The 22133-nt window shown below is 41.3% G+C and overlaps 1 protein-coding gene across 1 annotated transcript in view; it reads left to right on the top strand.

The window, feature by feature from the left end:
- The first annotated feature begins 2075 nt into the window (after nt 1-2075).
- The window catches only part of pknox2 (pbx/knotted 1 homeobox 2), a 100967-nt gene continuing 80909 nt past the window's right edge, over nt 2076-22133 (top strand). The window contains exon 1 of the mRNA XM_071461613.1: nt 2076-2212. The gene's annotated coding sequence lies outside the window, so the exon portion shown is untranslated. The remainder of the gene's footprint in view (nt 2213-22133) is intronic.

Below are 22133 nucleotides of genomic sequence, written 5' to 3' on the forward strand. Positions count from 1 at the left end.
CCTTCGGTTACTGTCAAACAGTGCTGGGAGGCAAGTAGCGCGACTCAGGTTGACCTGTTGTGCTGAAGTGCATTTTGAGTGACAGTGACATTTTCCATTAGGCTAAATAAAACCTGATGACCTTATAAAACACAGTGCATGCAATGACACAGAGGTTGCCAACCGTTTTGGCCCAACATTAAAAACAGCACCTGAACGTTACTACTTTCCATGTAGTTGTTAGCAGTTCCACCAAAGCGCGATTTCCCCTCTGAACTTCTAAAATGCTTTCATTTAAATAACCATTTGAGGTCAAAAGTGGTCAAATTATTTAATATTTCACAAAAATAGAAAATCCCCAAAAGAGAAAATAATGTATCAGATTTGTTTCCTTTTCATCTTCTTTATCTGATGGTTGGACCACTGGACTGTTTAAAAACAGCATCTCGTTCAGCTGCAACAATAAAATGCTGCCTACACACTGATTCACACAGTCTAATAATGCAGCATGGAATAGGCTAACACAACAATTTACAGGGGGGATTCTTCTATTGAGGAATTTTACTTTTATTACTTTCTTGCTGATGACACTTCTGTACTTTTACTTTAACATTTTAATTGCAAGACTTCTACTCATAATACAGTATTTATTTTGCATTGTGGTGTTTCTACCTCTACTATGCAAGTAAAACATCTAAATCGCCAACTTGTTCCACCACTGGAGCTGAAACTCACCCTGCCCACCTCTCCCTATTTCTAGGCTACCTGTGATATGAGCAGGAGTTCTTTTCTCTTGATATCAGGACAGGACTTTGTCGTCTCAACAGTAACCTCTGTCGTGTCTAACGGTCTGACTCGCAGCATCACCCCACCAGTCTTTCTGAAGCATGTAATTATTCATGCGGACCGACAGGGGGCTGGCCAGACCCGTGTGTGCTCGCCCGCCAGTCCTACTGGAAGTGGAGGCGCCTCTGCGCGCTTACTGGAAGGGGACATGATGCCTTTAGGTGACCCTCGTAAGATCCCTGCTTCCAGCGCTTATCAATGGTTTGGAGACTATAAAAACAGTTAAGAAGTCAGATGGTCGAGGACGGGGCGTTTAGAGCAATGAATGACAAGAGTAACATCACAGAGTCACAGTAAACGGTGTGGAGTTTGGTGTTCTTACTGTGTTTGGCTAAGGAGATGGTTTCCTTTACGATCTCAAAGAAAAGGTCCATCAGATTAATGAGAGTTACAGTGATGGTTAGATCAAGCAATACAAGCATTTTTCTTTGAGTCTTATGGTCCCTGGCTGGCAACCTGTCCACGGTCTCTGGACCTGACCTGACCTCACCAAAACCTGAGAGGGTATGAGCAAATAACTTGAAGCTCAAATATTAGCTAAATGACTGAATAAATAAACAACAGTTAAAATAGATTCTATACCCATACACTGTTTTCATGCAGTATTTTCAGTGATCTAAAATATGGTCCAGAAGGCGCCTGCAGGAGTTAATTAGCATAGTTGACATGTGATTAATCAGGGATTTTGTGACAAATAGGACAAAACCTGAAACTTGTCATCTCTCTTGTGGGCTAAAGTAACTGAATGTTGTACACCCTTTTCCCTCGCAGTCTATGCCACAGTTTACTGTTTTCCCATCAGAGATGCTGTTGCCTCATTCTCACCAAAATTTTGGATGAAAATGTAATAATTGAATAACATGATGTGATGCCCTTTTCGTATTTTGGCTTTATTTTATTTATTTTTGCATTTTGTTACCATATCCTTGGTTTATCTGTGTTCAAGTCAAAATGGGAAATGATAGACATTACTTGTGCATTTGTGGTTTATGTTAAGTTTTTTTGGCTCTTGATTCTTAAAGATCTTTCAATTTACTGTTATTCAAACTGATCAGGACCCACCACATTGTTTAAAGCTGGTGTTTTTCTTTACCTCCAAGTCATTGCTTTGAACCAGCAAGTACCTACTGCCATACAACCTGAACACCAATTGTAAATTCTGTGTTTTCCCAGGCTGATGCGGTTACCTGTCTCATGGAGGTCCACATGTGATTGCCGTATTTCCCATGGACACTGGAAGGCATCAGCGGGCCGGTGTTGGGAAAACGGGGAGCGGAGATGGAGATGGAGGTGGGAGGGGCCTGGCATGGATGACGTCAGCGGCTGTGTGGAGGAGTATAGGCTGTGCTGTCAGCCCAGTGTCAGTCTGATGAAGATTGGCATGCAGGTAAGCTGTCATTCATTTTCAATGTCAGTGCATGGGAGCAGGGCTTTTCCACTTCAGCGTCCTTTTTTCCCCTTCCCCCCCCCTTCATTACAAAAAGCAGGACATTATTCATACAGTCAGACAGCCAGCCGGGCCAGAGTGAGGGAGAGAGAGGCAGAGGGAGAGAGGGAGGGAAAGAGAGAGAGAGTGAGGGAGGGAGAGAGAGAGAGAGTGAGAGAGAGAGAGGGAGGGAAGGGGAAGTAGAGGAGGGGGAGAAAAAAGAGAGAGGGAAAGGAGAGGAGATGCATTTTTGTGCTGGACTGAAAGACCAGTGGATTTTTTTTTTCATTTTGCTTGATGCAGCGTCTGGATTAAAAAATGTCGGTTTGTGATGCAGGTATCTAGGATGTGTTGTATTTGGCGGAGGATGCTTTGTGCCAAAGGTTGTAGGCTAATTTAGAGACTAGTAACAGGAATAGTGAGTAGACTGGACAGAATGAGCGCAGAGCTGCAGGGAGCTGGCGTTTTATTTCTGCGGCTTTTGTCAGTCAGCCGCGGAATGCCACATCCCGTTTAGATGATTTATAAATTAACAATGAATATCTGATGGTGTGAATCTTCCGTGCAAACACCGTGTTGTGTTGTCTTTTCGCTGCTACTGCGATTTTCTTCATGTTGAAGTTGCGTGTTGTGTTTTAACCCACTGGAGTAAAAGAAAAAGGCTTTTATTTTGACTGGTTAAGTTGTGGATTTTCAGTTTAAAATAACTTTCACTCATTGTTGACCCGAGTTAATGCATACATTTTCTTTGTTCATAATAAATTTTATCATAGATTGTAGTGTCTGTGTGTGTGCGTGTGTGTTTGAAGAAATAATCACAGCATAGTAATGTCAAACTAAAAAGGAAAAGAAATTTAGTTTTTTATTGATCATTTGAATTTAAACTAAAATAATTTTGCTGTGAATTGACATGTTTTACATTTTCAGTTTGCACTTCATGAACAGCAGTTTTAAGTAAAACAATTAATTAAAAACAAAAATGCATTTACTCCACAGTCATGTAAAGCAAAAGAGACATTTTCCTCTGTCGGTGTTTTAAAAGGTCAAACAGGGAGTTTAATCCCTGTCGGTATTTCTTTATGAATTCTCCTCCATCTTTAATTGAAGTGTGTCTTGCTAAAACTAGCTGCATCTTAGTGAGGTCTAATGTTTGCACACAGCCTACCCTGCCCTGCAAAACCCCTCTAGACTGAACACTGGCCTTCTTTGTGTGCCACTCACCACTTTCTTTTTTCAGCTGACTGGTTTGTACCACAATTGCCCAAATGACTATTTCACTCATAGGAGACTTTTGACTGGCATGAAATGCTGTCAGTGTGATTTGACGGAGCCTGTGTCTGTCAGGTAGCAGCTTGTCTTGAACACTGGGGGACCTGTTTGATTTTACTTTAATGATCTCGAATTAAAAATGCGCAGATTTGCAGGTCGTCTGCTGCGTTTTGCTCGTCCTGTGAGCCGCACCAACTCCACTCATCTGTTCAGTCCCGTCAGACATCACACAGCTGGACCAGTCCATGCCCAGATCTGGCAACCATATCTACATTCGAAAAAAGAAAAGTTCAGGAAATATAAAATCACTGTTACTTTTCTGTTTGCTGTCACATGTCAGTGGTAAAATGTTACAACTTGCAAAGTCAAGGCCCCTCACAGCATGGACTATACTCTGAGCACTGGGAGTACATTAGCTTAATTAAATATGCCTGAACCATTTGTTTACTAATCATCTGCTTCCCTGAGAAATCACAATGGCGATTTAGACCACTTTAGCTCCCTCCATCAAACACATTCGGCAGGTGCAGAGTGCCGAGCATAAAAATCCCATGAGGAGCCAAACTCACACCCCCTGTGAAAGTAAATGCTTTGAAAGACACTGTTGTTGTTGTTGCTGTCGCTGTTGAAAGACCAAAAGAAGTTCTGTTACCTTTTACACTATTCAAATGATGGCGTTCCTTTGCCATTGTCTCAAAGTGGATGATTCAGCTGGGAATTAGTTTTGACAGTGCAAACACACACACACACGTACACACACGCACACACACACACACACACACACACACACACACACACACACACACACACGCATGAGTGCCATGTGGGGTACATCACAACAAAGAACAAACATCACTGAGGGTGATTTGGTGGTGATGCGCACACACACACACACACACACACACACACACACACATGTGCACACACACACACACACACACACACACACACACACACGAGTTGAAACGCATCACCACCAAATCACCCTCAGTGATGTTTGTTCTTTGTTGTGATGTACCCCACATGGCTCTACATATTGTCAGATAGGGATAATGCCAATTTAGTTTATCCCCAAACCCTGCTGAGATCTTAATTGATGATTTGTGTCATTGGACAAGCAGCCTAGGGGCATATTTGGTGCCGCAGAATACTCTGACACTATTTGCATATTCCCATTCCTACTATATGGGTAAATTACACGATGAGGTGTGATGCTGTGCATTCCAGCAGCTTTTGGGGGGATAATCACTAATAAAGTGATTCAGTCACACTAAATGAAGGAAGTAAACAGAGCGAGGAGAGCATATGTTACAAACCAATTTAAGCATTTATGTATGACCATAAAGCAATTGAGGAAATTAAACCATGCGCAAATGTCTTGTCATTTCCTTCGCCTTTGCCTCTAATTCCACCCTGCATGGTGCCGCAGACACCAATATATCCTTTTTTAGAAGATCTAAGGTTTTCGTGAGGGTCCCATAAGACTAATAGGCCTTACTCTGCAGGATTTCACTTCTTAGTGATCAGATATTTTTTTTTATGTCTAATTGTTTTTGAGGGCCTGATTTTCTTAAATCAGGCTGGAAAAGGAGAAAGGAGGACCAGAATTATTCATAAGGCTTTAATCTGCTGGGAATCCTTAGCGGAGTGCATCTAGGTCCTGTTCCGGGCCTGCGAGCAATGTGATATTTGCTAGTTTTCTCCTGTTCAATAGTGCAGCAATCCTTAAGACAATTGTGTTGTGTTGCATGTTTCGGCCCTGTCTGGGTCCTCACAGGTCATGCCCACTAAGCCCACTTGATCCCTATTGCTCTCAAGATGAGGCAGAGGCCTGTTTATACCGTCAGACAGCTCAGCTTAAGGACAGCCCTTGCATGCTTACCCATGCTCATTCCACAGCCAGCGCTGCATTGGCATGGCTCTAAGTAAGCCACCAGGGAGCTGGGTCAGAGGGAGATGGATTGGCTTGATTTATGCTCCAAGAGGAGCAGCAGGCAAATTTAATGATCCTCCATACTGTCAACATCACGAAGCTTCTGTTTCTGGAAGGACATAGAGATGTCATGAAAATACGTCCTGCATAATACTGTGGTCTGGTTAACAAGTTTGAAAAGTGTAGTCAGACAGTAATGCACAAGTGTCAGCGTTATTGCTGGAGCATCAAGAGGAGACTTTCAAATACATTTCCTTTGTTTAAAATATATACAAAACTACAATTTGCTTTTGATCAGTTTAAAAAAAATCTGAAAGTAATGCGTTCTCAAATTCTCAAAAAATGCAGTGTTGCATTGCCACTGCCCAGAGATCTTGTGCTTTTGTACTACACAACATGTGATTACAGCAGCAGGGCTTTGCTGATAGCATGTCATCTCAGCATCCTCTGCTGACAAAAGAAAATACCTCCATGTTAGAAAAATCCATATTATCCCTCTGAATGTGACTTAGTGATTGATTGGACTTCTGGAGACCTGCCCTGCCCTGCAGACAGTCCTCAAACAAACTTCCAGAAACACTCTTCTCCACACAGTTATATGAGATGTGTGGTTGAACAATGAATGTCGCAGCATGGAGGAAGTCATACGAAGGCTTTAGTCATTAGGTAATGATTTTAGCATCAGTACTCTGATTGCCTTCCTTTTTTTTCCAGACAGAGGAAATGAAAACCCAGCAGGGACACATTCCATAAACTAAGTTGAAGTCATGGCACAGAATAAAGGAATCAAATACGGCTTTGCACCAGCAGGATGCACACACAGATACAGTGTTTGCTGTGGGTGAAATGCATTTCAAACGTGTGTAAGAAGTAGGTTATTTCTATTCTCTCATGTCTCCAATATTCAGATTGTTGGTATAAATTGCTTTTGATGCCATTATTTTTGCACTAAAAACAATTAAAACATTATTTTTAGACACTGGTGGTTATTATTCAAGGATCAAGCACAAAATCAAATTAGCAGCAGCTTATTATATATTCTGCATTTACAGACCTTTAACAAGACTCTAAACCTCATTGTGCCTTTGGTTCTTATCTCTGGTGGAATGTAGATAATCCTAATAAATGAGTAGAGCTTCACACAGAGAAATATGAGGCCTGCCAGTAAATCCTGAATTTATTATATTTGAGAGTCCTGCTAACAGCTGAGCTGGGTGAGGTTCAAAATATTTGATTTGAATTCAACAGCAGATCATAGCAGAGAAAATCCCACCAAGCACTATGCGGCTGCATATTTGTGCTTCCTTTGAAAATGAATAAATGTACAGGCCAAACTGGTGTCACTGCTATTGAAAATCTCCCACAGTGAAATACTCTTTAAAACTTAGTTAAGAAGGAAATGTCATCAGTGCTGCTAATAGCACCGACTTTACACCACGCATTAATAGGCTGACCATGAAAGTGACAGCGGCTCTCTCTTTCCAAACACAAATGTGTCTTTGCAGCTTACAGATTGACACCTTTAGTAAAATTACCATTGTGATATTAGTATGTTTGTCTTCCCGTGCTGCAGGTACAGTGCCAGCTGTGTTGCAGCACTGCAGTGCTGTTGCCAGCAGGGAAGCTGTTGTTCCTCCTGTGTGAGTCAGAGTAAGTCTTATTACAAAGTTAGAGCTTTACAGCCAAGTAAACATCAACAGAAACTATTTTTGTGAACACTGAGCTAACTTATATCAGCACTGTGAAGTGCTTTTGCATCCCTGATTACCTCCTGATGTTTGTTGTTTTTTTAACTCCTTGGTACATTTGCAGCTGTATTCATGCACAGAGGAGCGGCAGCAGGAGACAGGTTGAGTGCCCAAGACACAAGGCACCATGTGAAAAGTGTGCAATAGAGATAAAAAAAATAAAATAAAAAATTAGCCTCTTTAAAATAGCAGTTGATAGCCTTTTGAAATCAGCTCGCTTTGATTATTGGCAGAGCAGCCTATTGAAGTCGACTTTGAGTGGAAATGCAACAGCGCAAAAGTTGTGACCTCCAAAGGCTATTTACTGGAGCGCAGTTCCATTTTTCAGAATCCTTTCCAAAGATATTATTCGAGTGTGTGGCTCTGTTGTGTGTTCTGCCACTCACATCTCATCTGAATGTTTCAGCCTAGTGCACTCCAGGACACCATTGATCTGAAGGACAATATTTTCACTCAGTCTATAGCTGCTCCTTTATTTTGACATTAGACTTTAACAAAAGTGGCTTTCTCTTCAAATCCATTTGTATACCTTGTTGCTAATCTCCAAGTGGTCTTTGCAGATGGATGAGGAAACACTTTAGTGTATAAGCTCTTAGGTGAAACAGCAGCTTATCAACAGATTTTAGTAAAAGCATTGCACAGTGGCAAGGACAGAATAATTTGCCCTAATGCATTTCAGTGATCGCTCTTATTAGCTGCAAATGACTTCCTTTATGTAGTCCTGTCCCCTGCTATAAAAGTGCCATGATTTTATGACAGCAGCGGCTTCAGTCAAAGTGCATTTCATTTTCCCGGGGAAGGCTACATCTTTTATGGTGTTTCACAAGGCTTGTCGCTCTTAAAATATTAAAGGAGATCTACACTGTTTTATTCCTGTATAATGTTTCATTAAGGATTTTGGCGTTCTGGATGTCTCAATGCCGGATTCATATCAGTTCATATCAGCGCCCAAAGCATCTACATGCCTCTGCTACAGTAATACAAAGTCCAATGTTACCGTGGAGATGAACTGTTTGAGAAGTGGCTTCTAACTTAAAATGCTGCTCATACTGCATAATATGGTGCAATGTAAAATAACAAAGGACATATTTTGGGATGGGAAGTGTTAAGTGACCTGACACAACAAAACTGTCTACTAGATATTATGTTCATACATTATACTACAAATTTGTGAGAGCAAATACATATTGAGACAAGTGTAATGCCACCTTATCCACATAACAAGGAGAAGTTTTTAATGACTATATCTGGTAAGTTGCAAAATGCTCATGTTGAATATGTATCAAATGTGAGTATTTAATTTATTTATAGTAGCGAAAAAGGTGGTGGCCTTGGTTAAACACTGAATTAGTCAACAGTAACTTGAATTTAAACCAAAACCATGAATTCTCCCTAATTAAGTGCTTTTGTTGCTCAAATAACCACACACTGGATGCAAACCCCACCAGTCCCTGTTGTTAAAGTCCAACACACCATTCCTCACAATAACTTATGACTGGCTTGTATACAAGGACGTAGTTCCTTGGAGGAAAAAAAAAGAACTTGGCTTGGCCAATATTCGATAACAACGAATATCATGATATTTCCTGCCATATGTGATATTTTATCACAATATCAAGATTTTTTCTTTTTTTTCTTTTCTTTTTTTTTCAGCAGATTTGAACAGTCTGCCCTGCTGCTGAGTCAAACCTTCATTTCACTGCTTTGTGTACTAAACACATGTATCTTTGCATGTATCACGATGTTTGGGCTGGACTGTATCGAGATATGAAATTTTGGATCTCGCCCAAGCCTGATGCTGGCAGACACATTTCCCAAATGTGACTGGCCAAACAAAAAGTGTACGTTTAAACACGAATTTGTATCGGACATAGAGCTGGAGACACGTTACACACCATATCATACCCCTGAGTGTTTTCTATGTAGAGTTCATTCACTGTCATGTATAAATGTACTGCTTGTGAGCTAGTTTTACACTTTGGACTCATTTTTGATGCATCACACATCGAATTACTTATTATTACAGATACACACATCTCTTAAGCAAAGCACTGGTTTATAACTAGCTTGATAGATACACCATTAAGTTGTTTGGCGCACCAGACACACCCACTGCATTTCAGCTACATTTACTTTAATGTTTTAATGATCCATGAATTTCCAAAGTCAGTTCATCTGTCTGTTGTCTGACTTAAAAGCAGATCTGAGGTTAAAACTTTGATGTCTTTCAAAGTCACATTTTGTAAAGCCAGGGAATGTGTTGCGGATGTAGTTAATCCAAAATGTACTGCAGTGTACTACAGTTTGCACACAGTTCTACAGGAGGAATTCATTAGCTTGGTAAATGTGTTTCTTTTGTGCTTTTGTCAGTGATGTGAGGGACGTCGCTTAATATCCGAACACGTCTGTGAAAAAGTCATTTTGGCAGAATCACACAGTAGCTTGATTATTGCGAACATCAGCTGTCCGAACAAACCACATGGAATGCAGCGATTGCTGTCTTGGCTGTGTTCATCGTCCTTGCTTTCTCCTCTCCTCACTTCATTACATTCAGAACATTATGACTTTGCTGAGAGTGTAAGGAAACATGAGTGCCACTGACATTAACCTCGGGTTTAAAGCTGCAGAGCACATGAAGAGCCCAGGGTTTCTTTCTTCGCTTTCACATTCAGCGTTTTCTCTTTCCTGTTTTGCTGGATCACCGTGCCCCATTCAGTGCTGATGTTTGGTGTGAATGTGAAAATGTGGTGCGCCTGTGAAAAATGATTTGGTCTTGTTTGCGAGAGCTGTCTTTCTGGAGAACTCTGGTCTCACAGTATCATGTTTGGCCCGAAGCTTAGTGTCTGCAAGTAATCATGAGTCAACCCCAGCAGTCCAGGGGAGACTTGGACTGGGTAATGGGTGACAGAGGTTTCCGGATGAGTGTGAAGATGACGTGTGTACTCCTGAGTCACTTAAATGTGGTTCTGGTTAGAGATCAGTAAGACAATTCTCCTTCAGTTAATGTCTGTTTATATTGTACAAATTCAGCATGACAATTTTCTATGTGCTTATATAACCTTCATTTGCTCTGTGTATTAATTATATTACATTTTCTTTCCTCCGTACTTTTACTGTTTGCTGCAGCAGTGACTCATTCATCTTATCCAAAGTGTTCGGCCATGAAACCGTTTTCTCCTTCCCTGTGAGCAAAATGCATGTGGACATATTCGGCCCTGTTAAACTCTGCCACATTCCATCACATAAAAGTTTGATTTACAACAACACTCAAGCCAAAACAGTCACAGAAAAATCAAATTACTGTGTGAGTCTGTTTCCTGTGATTTGCAGTGGCAGGCACATAATTTGTCAAAGAAAGCTGTGCTGTGTTAAGTGTGTTTGTACAGTGGTGCGGGCTAACCGCACGCCAGCTCTGATTTTAGAAGTGGTAATATTTAATGACTCCGCGACACACTGAGTCTGATTTGTGAACGCTCCTCTTTAAGCACCACTTGGTTTTTAGTGTCCTGTCTGATTCGCCGCTGCTGACGAGACCCGAGGCATCAATGTCATGTTGTCTTTCGAGTTGTAATGCAAACATGTCAGATTTCTGGAGTGTGTGAAGAGGCTAAGGGAGCGAGCGTGCACAATTATCATAACAGACACGTTGCTGTAAATGAATCTGTGCAGAGAGCGGTTGATTTCAGCAGCTGTTTTATAAACTGAGCAGGTCTTATGCTGTTATTGGTTTATTTTCCAGTGAAATGCTTCCACGTCCTTAAACGCTCAGAACGACAGGGCACAGTGTCTGTGTTGCTGCTTGCTTAATCAAGAAAATATTCCTTAAACATTATCAGGGAGTGCAGACATGATTCCACATGTTAATTGCAGCACTGTGAACTGAGTGGTAGAAAAAAAAAAAAAAAAAAGCAGACTGAACCCCCTTTTCCAAACCAAGACTTCTTTCCACTACAAAGAATAATTACTTTTCCCAACTCCCGCGCCATAATTGGTTACTACTCTTTTATCTTATCTATGTGCGCATAATTATCACAGTCATCATATTAGATTATTTCATGCATAATAAATGAACTCAAACTGTGTGTGGGGTAATTAGCATGTTAGGATATGTGCCACGATAAGAGGTTTGCTCTCTCAAAGACTGCATTGTTCAAGACATTCCTGAAAAGTGAGAAAATGCAGGATTTAACATCACTGCAGTGTCTCAACAAATATTCCCCTTTAAATTTGTGCTCATGCATGTTCACTTCACCAGTCTGTTTTTGTCAAGAAATGTACCTTGTAATGTATTCTACTTTTGATTTGGGGTATGGAGCAGACAGTAGTTTATATGCAGAAGACATAAGAGCATAATGGAAGCTATTGTGAAAGACAGACCAGTATGCTACTTGACTTTGGCAGCTGTCTGCTGCATAGATCTCGTTCAATCCAGATGACAGATGTGCATCAGTTCAGTTGAGATTTAACAAGTAAGAAGGTTTTGGTGGTCGGCTGTTGATTTAATTGACTAAATGTGGTCTTGAATTTCTGTGGAGCTTTTTGACACGTTACTTTTGCACTGTAGGTACTTTAAGTATTTACAGGTTACCCTCAGAGGCTCCACAATCTTTATATTATTTAATATTTTCACATGTCAAATGTGAAGTGCTGTGACTAACGGTGAGAAACATTTCATTACATTATTCACAAACACAGTAAACAAAGTTCAGTCAGAGGTTGATAAGCAGACCAGTCCTAATATGGCCCTACTACGGGCCGACAGCTCTTCCAATTCTGATTAGGTAAACCTGCTGCTGGATGCGTTGCCAGTTTTGTGCTGCCCTGCTTGGAAACGTTTCAGTTTCCATTTAATGAGAGGAGCCAATCAGGACCAAGTCCAGTTGTGATGCCTCGCCTGGAGTTAGTCTGGATGGCCTATAAAGACATAGGGATTTTTTTTAAAAATGCAATAACTTTTTTACAACTAATTTTACAACCCAATTAAAATCTAATTGTCACAGAGTCTTTATTAAACACCCGTGAAAAGTGATGTATATAAATAGAGGAAATGTGAACAGTGGTAAAACGTGGTGAGAATCAGCAGTGTGTGTGTGTGCGTGTGTCCACAGTTTGATTTTAAAGGCTTTAAAAAGTTTTACAAATAACTCGAGGAAATTTGTTCTTAAATCACCCACATAGATTTAAACTTAAATAGTTTGGTCAGACTGCAGAATTATTGTTCACCAGAGACAGAGTTAAAAGCAGCCAGTAGCATCTCGGATTCTTGCTTATTCTCCTCCACTAAATAACAACAACTACTTCTTTGACGCCAAATGTTTCAGTTGCAGTTTTTTTTTTTTGGTCCTGCAGCATTTTTGGCAGTGACACCTTTCACTAACCTGTGCCAAGAGCCTGTAAAACACAAACATAATGAGCTATTTTCAGCATTGAGATGTTTTTTTTTATTCAGATAAGGGAAAAAAAAAGAAATTAAAACTCATATTCACAATCTGATGACAGCCACCATTTAGACAGAGATGTCAGAGTTTAGACAGTTAGATTCAATGTCAATCCTGCAATTACCACAGAGTGAGACAGAGATGGTTTTTTTGTGTGTGTGCAGAAAGGTGTAGTTTTAAGCAAAATTTCTCACTGCAAATATTTCCTTTGCATCTCTGAGCCTGAGCAGACACAGCATGCCAACGTAAGAGCACATTATTCCCACTGAGTCGCCATAGATACATTAGTTATTCATATAATCAAAACCATTTCTCAACCTGAAAATGATCAAAACCCCATTTAGATTCCGTCAAATACAGAAGTTTGCAGCCAAAGCATCTCCAGTGAATTCATAACAAAGTTTAGAGACTTTAATTATCACATAGTGTGTAAAAGAATAAAATAAAAATGACACACAGTCATGCACCCACACACACCTCCCACTCCCTGTGTAACTTCATCAAGGTTCATCTCCAAAGAGTGAGGATGGGTCTGTGCTAAAAGTGAGTTATAAACAGCTGCCGAGCCGGCGTGTGGATAAATGCGGCAGCTTGGAGGCGGCGCAGTGTCACGTCTGCTGCTATTTGGCAGTGCTCTCGCTGGGAGAGGAGAGCAAAGCTTTCCAACCGGCCCCTCCTCTCGGCCGCTTTCCTCTGGTCAAGGTCTCCGTACCCCTGTGGTATGTCTGTGCCCGTCTCCCTGCTGGCACTCCTCAGGCATTGCTGCAGTGTCAGTGTGGTGCAAATGGGAGTTTGAAATGTGATAGTGCTGATTGCGGGTCAGATTTGTTTGTTTAGCTTTAAAGAAAAAGTTGTTGGAGGGTCAACCTGTCTCCTAAGTGAAACCATGTCCATGTCCTAAGTAGATTTCTCAAGTGCTCCTCACTGCCACTTACGGATTACTGTATGTCAGGTGGCAGCAGGGTCTGTGCTAACAGTTTAGCATTCTCTACAGTTGGACTACACATGTGACCTGAAAGCAACAAAAGAATCATACTTTTAAATAAAAAATGAATTAATGAAAAGAAATATACTGACTCTGCATATTTTCAATGAGGCTGCACACAGTTATTGTTCACATAGTGATGGTCATTACAGATATGTCAGATTTGGTTCCAGTTTAAAGGGCCTATGAGTAGGATCTGTCACATCAGTTGCACTGCAAATGTTGCATGCACACACACCCACACACACACACACATACACACACACACACACACACACACACACACACACACACACACACACACACACACACACACACACACACAAACCCTGCAGCCCTGCAACAAATTGACAGACAACTAGTGAAGTAAAATGGACACCTATTTCCTAAAAAAAAAAAAGAAAATGAAAATAAAATAAACAAAAAAATAATAATTCAGTGCTGCTGAAGCATCCAATCTGGTCACTTCAGCCACCTCTGTCCTCAGAGGCAGCACTTTTTTTCACCCAGCTGAGGAACATCACAAATTTACTGGACAAAAACTTTTCAAATCGTCTCAATGAGCCGTTTACAAGAAGAAAACTTTACTACAGGCAATTAGAAATATGCCTATAGTGTGGGGACACTCTGGTGGCTCACCTGGCCCTCTGCATGTCATCCCCTCTCCCCCCACCTTGCCTGTCTCTCTCTCACTGTCACTGTAATGAAGGCAAAATGCCCAAAACATAAAAGAAACATGCCCGTAGTGAAAGAAGCAGAAAGCAGAGAGCTGCTTTCAGAAAGGCTTTATCAATCACACGCTGTTAATAAGTTTGTAACATATAAACAGATGTGTGTGATTTGAACAGCTGGCTTCACTTTGTGTGTTAGAGAAAGAAAAAAAGTCGTAAAAAGCGTGAGGTGTCTGTAGTGATGTGTGTCTTTTGGATTGTTATGATTTGATGAAATCAAAGTGTATCTGCTCCATGAGACTGGCAAGTGATGAATATTAAAACGGTTCAAAAACACCCTTTTGCCTCTTCTTCCTCCTTAATTAGAGCTGATGTCAGTTGGTTTCTATCATGTCACTTGGGTTAGATGAAGGATTTAACATGAGAGATCCATCAGGGAAACAATTTCCCAAAAACATATTTAACGGTTCACACGGAGGCGTGGAGGTGCCTCTCTGAGAGCCGTGATGTGGAGAGCGCTCTCAGTATGACTGTGAAGGTGAGAGAAGAGGGCTGACTTGCACCTTGAGGCCTGCTTCAGAACAGGCCAACTATATATATATATATATGTGTGTGTGTGTGTGTGTGTGTGTGTGTGTGTGTAAGACTGTGTGCGAGATGTGAGGACAGAGAGAGAGAGGATGGAGAAATTGATTGAGAATGTATAGTCTGAGTTTTTTTTTCCAGAAGCCTGTGTGTTTGTGTGAATCTCTGTCTCTCTGGCGTGCTGCTGTCCCTCTCTCCCCCACGGTCAGTAGTATATATAAACCACCACAGACATTTAATACAGATGGCAGAGCACCTTAAATTTAAAGACACTATTTTCTGTCCTGGGAAATGGACAGAAAGTGCTTGGTATTTAACTACCTGGATATGGAGCTGAGGGGCCCTGTGAAATAAGTGGTGCATTTCTAATGTGTGGAAATGCATAGCCGAGACGACAGAGAATACCTGGCCATCAGTAAATTCTGCAGGCTCAGTCCACAGGGATGTGATGCATTATTATGAGGGACTGTACACAGAGCAAACAGCGAAAGCAGACATCCAGCATGTCAGTGAAAGAGTTAAGTTTCTTCATTTGGACTCTCACCAGGAGGGAAAGGGAAAAAAAGCAAAGTTAGCTCACTTCAGACACTGATGGGGAATTCCTCACTGTCTGTTCTGCCTCGGCTGTCGCTGCCAAGTCTATTGTGTTTCCATCTTCCCGGCCTGCCCTGTCTGTTTCATGCCCAGACAATGAAAGAGCGTTTAAATCCATAGCTTTCTTAACATTTCATAATTGATACCTATTTACAAATACCATAATGGTAATGATCGGAAGACTGTGACTGTTTCCATTCACGTCACAAAGAGGATCAGGCTGCCTCAAATGAAGCATCAGCTGTGTTCAAAATCAGCCCTTTGTTCGCTGATTTGCTCCCATCATATAACAGACACCAAGTCGTTTACTCTATAGTGAGCAGTAAATCACCACCACCACCAATCATCTATGAATCATGGTTATTTGGTGTAGTTACTGAGCTGTGGAGTCACAGAATATTTTTTCTTCCCCTTGTATAAAATACAGCACATTGTTGAATTGTTAGCAGAAAGTAGTGAACATGCTCCACAGACTTTTTTGTTCCAGTGTGAGATTTTTTTTGAGGCTGTGGTCTCACACTCGCAGAGTTTGGATACTTAAATAAAATGGTAGTGGGGAGTGTAGTACAGTACATAGTAACTAGGGGGGTGATTTTCTTCATTTGAAGAACTGCCTCTTGTCTTCTCTGGCGATCTCCTTCTCCAGCATAAAGTAGTTCAGCGTGTTTTATATCTGATCTGTCTGCACACGATCCAGAGAAAGAGAAACATAGAGGCTTAGTGATAGTTTTTTATTTTTGAATAATTTTTTTGTCTTTGTTTGTTTGTTTTGATGATTATACAATATTTTATGATATATTACTTATTAGGATATTATATTATTATTTTAGGATGCTGCTATATGGAGTGCTGCTGAACTAGGTTTTGTTGTATTGTTTAAATAGTGCAATGAGAGTAAAGTATCTATCTATCTATCCATCTATCTATCTATCTATCTATCTATCTATCTATCTATCTATCTATCTATCTATCTAACATCTCAATTAATGCAGTACTGGATAAAATGGTTCAAATGTCACCTTGTCTCGACCTCTAATTTTAGTCGCTCTCTGTAAGTTGATCGGTACGATATTGATCCCAATCAGTCTTAAACAGACAAAAGAACAAAATTAGCAGGCTTAGTTTTTCATTGTTCCTGTCACCATGCCCTATAATTTGACTGTTTCATCATGGAGGCTGTGAATATGGCAAAAAGGTTGATTAATTTCTCTCGCTTGCAAAATAACATCACTACATTTCAGGAAACTAAATGTCTTTTTTCATAGAATGGAGGGGACATATGACAGAACTGTGTTAATATCAAGAAAACATTGAATTAATTGAAACAGTTCATGCCTGCTAACAAAATGTTGATTTTGAAACGAAAATATAGAAAAGTCAACCAGAGTCACTGTTTACTCTTCCTCTGTTCTGATATACTCGCTCTGCAGATAATGGATTTTGCTGCTCTGCAAAAATATCTGTCATTAGTCATTTAGTCATGTATTAACTATTGTGTTTTCTCAATACAAGTAAAACATTTGCCAACAGGGTGATATAACTGAACCTGTTTCATTTTTCCATTATGCAAAAACTGACTGAGTGATTCGACTCACTTCAAGGCTGTGGCATACTGTCAGGACAAGTTCAAGCTAAAAACAGACGTCAATTACAACAATACTGAAGTGATATCTTTACGCCTCTTTACATCTCAGAACTGATAATTCCTGTTTGCTTCCATCATGTCATTTACATACGGCAGCAGCTAGCTGGAAGCATTTTCATGACCATGTCCCGTTGACAAAGGCTGGGGCTGGTCAAGCAGAGAATCCTGGGATCTTTGATGGGTGACTAGCTATAGCTAGCTACAGACATGTCTGCTGCTCAAGCGGCCCTTGACTCAGCTTCCACTGTTCTGAGATCAGGTATGATATTGCAGCATTACACACACAGATGTGGAAACTTAAGAGTCAGCAGTAGCAAGTAAACAAGCAAATTACACTGATTTCTCATCTCAGCGATGACGATGATGAGTTAGGGTGTGGTATGGAGCAGCTTTTAATATCTCCCATAATGACATATTTATTCAATTTACATTTACAGTTACCCATGTAACATAATACCCAAGCCTTTTAATTCTGTTCTGCTTCGTAGTTACCATCTTAATGTCTTTCCTGTTCATCAAGGAGAAGAGTCCTCTGTGCAGGATCTGCAGCAGAGCACATGAGTGCAAGAACCTCACCAGAGGCTGAAGGGGTTTGAGGAGCAGAGTTCAGACGATATAGACTCCATGTGCAGTAGCTACTTACCGTATGTTTATTGCATTCGGGAAGTAGGGTTGAAATATAATACCTGTACTGTATGGTGAGAAAAATGTAATATAGAGAATCATGCTGAACCTCAGTACCGTTGAAGGGTTGACACATGGAGGCTGAAAGCAACAGATGATGAACTCTGTGAGAAGGATTATGCTACATGTATATCCCTGTAAAGTTTTAGTCAGTATTGAGCAAGTCAGTGTCAGTGAACACCCCCCAAACATCTCAGCACAAAACACTTTTATGTTCCTGCACCTTTATTCTCTTTAAGTCTGTGATTCTTTTTCACATCATTAACCTCCATTTGGATAATCTCCTTTTATCCCACTAGTCTGCACTTTCTTTTTTCTCTCTTCTTGATGCAGCTTGATTCATTAAACAGAGGAATCCACTGGTGGCACTGAGGATTGGAACTTCTTCCCAAAAAGTCTGGAGGAAATTAGACTGGTCTCTTTTTTGTTTGCGCAATCCATCCTGACTCATCACGACATGGGTATTTTTAGCAATGGATTCCTGTTTGCCCCCCCCCACCACTGTTCACAAGGGGGGGGGGGCTATCATATTCTGTGAGACAGGGAGGAATAATCAATGTCAAATATCAAGCAAGAGTCGATGAATGGCACGGGCACAAAGTTAGAGAACCTTGTGTCATGCGAGAAGTTTGATGTGGCAGCTGGACAGAGTGCTCGTGTTGATGTGTGCAGGCTAAATGTGTGTGTTTGCGCTGTGTTTTGTCTCGCACAGCTGTCCCTGTCAGCTGCATGCTCGTTAAACATTGGTCTTAAACCCACGGTGACTCCACGCCTGCTCCGGTTACTCCTGTGGGAATACCTGCCATTGTCACCGCGAGCCCCTTATAATTCGCAGGAATTAGCCTCAAATGGTTGAAGTTTTGGCCGGCTGGATTACAGCTGCAGGAGCTAAGCTTTTGATAACTGTTAAACGCACAAGAAGGAATAGTGAGTTGCACCGTAATGCAAGTTTTCAGCCGTGGAGAGTTCACTTTTAGCCACGTCTGAGGGCTCTGCTTGCGATTCGCCACCTGAGATTCTATTGTCCCACATGTGTAAACATAAAGTACAGCTGAGGTTGCTTCTTGTACAATAGTGTAAACCCCCCCCCCCGTGGCGTCTGATTCCTCACTGTTAAGGTGGCCAAGTGACCCGGTATCCTGTTTGTCAGGAGAACAGAAATATTTCTGATTGTTGCACATCCTGCCGGTCAGTGATCTGTGGCACATCCAGCTGCCGGGCACAGAGACTTATTTAGCCTCTATTGTATGAGACTGGAAACAATCACACTCTGTACTGACTTAATCTTCAGTGCCAGAGAATGAATTTGAAGTGTGAGGTTGCTGGGTTGGTTGTCAATATGCGTGGGAGATTCCTGCTAGTTTTGGGCGCATGAGCCACTCACATTATCATGCAAAATTAATTATTTGCCTCCTTTTTATGTCCTCCTGAATCTTAGCGCAGTAAAAAACCTGCCTGTGTTTTATTGAAATGAAATTATGGCATAATGTCACTTTCGCTATTAGCACTGAGAGTCTGTGCATGCCAATTGATCCTGCTGTTGTCATAGCAACGTGAACCACTAAACCTCTGCGCAGCTGTTGTTATGGAAGCCCTTGAACAGCTGGGGGGCTATAGCTGTGGAGGGATTGTGGGAAACGGGTCTTTTGGTCCTCCCTTCACACCTTGACCCCAAAACTCCTGCTAGCGAAACGAGGAGGATTTGGGAATCTTAAAGGCGTCCATCTGGAGTTACGTCTCTACTGTACGGAGCATATGATCAGAGAGAAAGTTTAGGCAGGAAGTTGTGAATATTCAATCACGTCTGTGTATCCTCCAAACCTGCTTTGCCACAAACGCGAGCGGTGAAATCAAATGAGTCAAATGAGCCTAGGTTCTCTCCGAGGGGCTGCCTGATGCACTGGAGCATATCCCATCATTGATATGAGCAAATGTTGTACACGCCGCAACAATAAAACAATCATTTCACAAGAAGCACAACTTGTCCGGGGAGCAGCAGCAGACTCTCTGAGTCCAATTCCTTCAGCCATATAAGCTGGAATGTAACCCAAGAGCAAGGGCTCATCCTCCCACTGTTTGCTGTGATGCAGAATCCACTGATTATTCCCTCATTTATTTAAAATGTCAAAAATTATGGGCAAATGTCAGTCACTATTTCCCTTAATTAAATTCACAATGAGAGTAAACAGAGAAAAGGGGCGAATCCTCACAAATTAGTGACACAATACCACTCACTCACCATCTCAGACCCTCATGAATGGAACCGCAATCGAATTTGATGATCAGGATGAATATCTGGGAACAGTCACTGACTGAAATTTGATGCAGATACTGAGATGGTCTTTGAGAAGGGGCAGCAACATTTGTACTGCAAAGGTTTGTAAATGTGCCTGCTAAGGTTTGCACTGTGTGCAAATCCCCCCCCCCCATGTTTAATCAGCAGGTTCCCCTGCAAGGCCAGGTCCATATTGGACTGCACAAACCACCCCCTTCATTCTGAGACTAAAAGCCCCTCCCTCAGATTCAGAGTTTCCTGGTTCAGGTGCAGTATGACTAAAAATGTCTCTATCGTGTGCACAAAGCTGCTGCACATGTAAATTGTCATTTTCAAGTGTTCTGTTTTTTTTCTGTGGCTGGTGTTTTGATAGTGTTTGGTATTTTACAGTGTTGTGTGTTTTATTGTATTGTATATATTGTTGCACTTGTGTTGTTCCTATCTGTTCTTATCTCTACCCCTGACTGCAAATCAAATTTCTCACTTGGGATGATAAAATGTCTGAATCTGAAAGAGCTGATCTAACTGCTCTGTATGTTTTGCATTTTAAAAGCTGCTCATTGCATGTAGAAATCTTCATCTGCTAAGAAACCTGTAACTGTAGATGTCAGATACATGCGGTGGACTCCAGAGACACAGTATTTGCCTCAGAAATGAGTTGATATAAGTATAGTTGGTATAAAGGAGCAGAGGATGAAGATAAAGTATAATGCAAGTGAAGTAGCTGAGTTACTTTGCTGCGCTGACTGTGTATATGTGTGTACCTGTGTACACACGCAGAGGCGGCAGTGTGAGTGATGGCGGGCAGATTCAGGAATGCTAATGTTTCCTCTGTGGCTTTTGTGAGGAACACAGTGATTAGACCTCCAGCCCCCTGGGTGGAGCCCCTCACTGCACCGGCTCCTGCTCTGATTTACTTTGACGTCAACAGGAAGGTCAGCTGGGTCCCAGAGGGGTCATGGAGAGATGGTGAATGGTGTGTGTGTGTATGTGTGTGTGTGTGTGTGTGTGTGTGTGTGTGTGTGTGTGTGTGTGTGTGTGTGTGTGTGTGTTGGGCTTCAGTATACAGAGACGATGCTCTAGGATCCCAGACGGGGCTGCAGGGATGACCGAGGGAGGAAGGGCCCTTGGAGCTTAGGGAGGGCTTCGGGAAGGATTACTGAGAGGCTAAAATGTTTTCTTTGTGGCTGAAAGAAACCTAAGAAATGCTCTCAACCAAATCTCCCCTGGTCTGAGGGGGCTGTTTGGCAGAGAAACTCAAACTACATCCTAAAGATGTTTTCGTTTTCCTGGGCTTTGAGCTCGCCTTTGCCATCATTAACATGCCCTACTTTCTTTCACCGTCTTGAGCTCCAGATCTTTTATCGTTGAAAGATTAAACCCAGGTTCCACCAACGCTATAGCTGGATTTCCCCCAAATAGAGAATATTTATTTGAATTATAATGGGAGGAACTGAGAGGACAGTCTGGGAGTGGAAAGGCTTTTTGTTGATGAAGATACTTAGCATTGGATAATTCGCTCAGTGAATCACATCTTCAACCAAAGTTTGTCTCCAAGACGCAATCACATCAGATATATTTCTTTTCTGCTGTCACTCTAATGAATAAGTGTATGAAAATGATCAAGATTATGGCATAAGAACATCATCATCATCCTTTTTGTTTTCAACTGAAAGCATGAAAAATGGCACCAAAGACCAATGACAACTAATTTTTGAAAACAATCTTCAAAAATGGCTTTATGATTTACTCACAGATGTTTTGATAATTATCCATTCTATAGTCAATAGACAATCAATGAATGAATAAAGTTTTCTCAAAATTTGCAGTATAATAGGACAGAATATTAACTTTGTATTGCTTTTTGCCTTGTATTTAAAGAAACTGATAAAAAAATGGGGGAAAAGTTTGGGCTCTCTTCACTAAATCTCCACAGCTTTCATTCCTACCCCCTTCCACCCGGGGCCTCTGGTAGTAACTACCTACCACACACACACAGTAGTCCCCACTGAGCTGTGCAGGCCTGGGTAAATACCATCCCTTCAGAGGCTCTGT

This window comes from Trachinotus anak, unplaced genomic scaffold, assembly GCF_046630095.1.
Source record: "Trachinotus anak isolate AG129_WGS33_773 ecotype Australia unplaced genomic scaffold, CSIRO_AGI_Tana_v1 ptg000024l, whole genome shotgun sequence".
NCBI lineage: Eukaryota > Metazoa > Chordata > Actinopteri > Carangiformes > Carangidae > Trachinotus > Trachinotus anak.